General features: G+C 51.0%; 1 protein-coding gene across 1 annotated transcript in view; it reads right to left on the reverse strand.

The window, feature by feature from the left end:
- The window catches only part of LOC113209862 (lachesin), a 206,866-nt gene extending 205,991 nt beyond the window's left edge, over positions 1-875 (reverse strand). Inside the window, exon 1 of the mRNA XM_052267915.1 lies at positions 521-875. The gene's annotated coding sequence lies outside the window, so the exon portion shown is untranslated. The remainder of the gene's footprint in view (positions 1-520) is intronic.
- Positions 876-1,759: the final 884 nt, after the last annotated feature.

Consider the following 1,759-nt stretch of genomic DNA (forward strand, 5'->3'; position numbering starts at 1 on the left):
CCCCCCCCCGTATAGCTATCAAGTCAATGTACAAAGTGCTTGTAAATTTACAATTTCAAATTCAACTCTACGACAAACATTTTTCGCTCCTATTCGTCCTTACGTAATTTATGCACGACCCCTTAGACAATAAAGGCATGCCAATTTAAGCGAATACGTTAAAACTATAGAGACCAACATAGTTTTCAATCGCATGACCGACGTTTCATGTCGTTCTGGTGGAAATAAACGTTGCACATCAGAGAGGTAATGGCACTCCAAGATAAGCTCGTCGCCCCTTGGCAACCACAAATCAACTAGAACCAAGTGCATTCTCGGATATACTTGATTTCAATCAATGAAAAATTACGTTCGAATAATAGGCAGGAGCACGACACTTGTGTCAAACGTATTTTTATTTTAACAATGCAGTGTCTCCCGCTCACATCAACCTAACCTCAAAACTCATCGCAGTCCTAACCACAAGCGACAGAGTTCTTACAAGGAATACGACGAGTTTAATACATTGAAGAGAACTTACCGGGAGTGTAGTCCGGTTATGTAGCAGGCCGGCTTTGCGCCGAGTACTTTCCAGCTTGAAACTACTAATCTTCTCTTGCACAGCATTAGAAGCTTCACCTTCGTGCGTTGACTTTAGCTCCCTCCACAGTTCATTTGAAGTGAAATCTTCTTTTGACGTCTCGTTTGGATGAGCACTTTTCACGGCGTTAAATATATCAGCGTAACTCATTTCACTAAACATCACAGACACGGACAAGTCGAGAGTTTGTTGTGATACGTTCGCGGCGCGGCGCGGTAGTCGGCCAGGCCAGGCCAGGCGGCGTACTCCCAGTGGGACAGGCGCGGTCGCGCGGTCGTGAGCGATCGGCCGAGCGCAGGGAAGGCGGGAGACGGAACAGGCACGTTTTCTCCTTCTGGTTGGTAGAGACAGTCTTCGAAAAGACGGCATTTAGACTCCCCCACCCCCTCTCCCGTATCATCAACCGTCACTTTTTGCTCCCCCTCCTCGATGTTGTTTTGGGTGCAGGCTGGAGTGCCGGCGGCGGGCGTGGCGCGGCGTGGTGTAGGGCTGGGGGCGAGCTGCAACGACGCCACGCAGCAGCAGCAGTGACGTCAGAGGGAAGGCCAAACCACTGGTACCGGGTAGCGCGGGCTCAACGCAGGTAGGGTAGGGACACTATTGGACACCACAGCTCGTCGGGCGGGCCCCGCCGCCGGGCCCCGCCGCCGGGCCCCACAGCTGCGCACTCCAGATGACGCTCAGCGTGTGAGACAAAGGGCGAAACACAAAATCACTAATAACTCGCGAACCCCGCAACCGATCGACACAGCACTTTGCACAGACACTCGCGGGCACAACGCCGATTCACTGATAGTAAATTGGACTCGGAGAGCTGAGATTATACCAACAAAATACGAAGCAGAAGACGGAGCGACGTGGAGGCGTGCGCACCCCACGCCGGCTCGGCCGGACGACCCCCCCCCCCCCAACCCTCACATGTAATGAGCGAGTCACTTGGTATGAAGGAGAAAAGAAGATGGTGGCGTAGCGGACCCAAGACAAAGCAGAAAGCTGCATCGTGGAATTGCGTTTATATTCAAAGTAGTGTATTTCAAATTAGTTTTTAATCCCCACTAGCCTACAAACTCTATTTGGAAGGGTTTCGCGACCAGGTTATGTCGCTTTGTGTTGGGTCGGCGCTACGCGGGTTTAAACTGTTTGTTTTTATATTCACGGATTCATACTGGTTGTTAAATT

The sequence above is a fragment of the Frankliniella occidentalis genome, unplaced genomic scaffold (genome assembly GCF_000697945.3).
Source record: "Frankliniella occidentalis isolate FOCC.00 unplaced genomic scaffold, Focc_3.1 Scaffold61, whole genome shotgun sequence".
Taxonomy (NCBI): domain Eukaryota; kingdom Metazoa; phylum Arthropoda; class Insecta; order Thysanoptera; family Thripidae; genus Frankliniella; species Frankliniella occidentalis.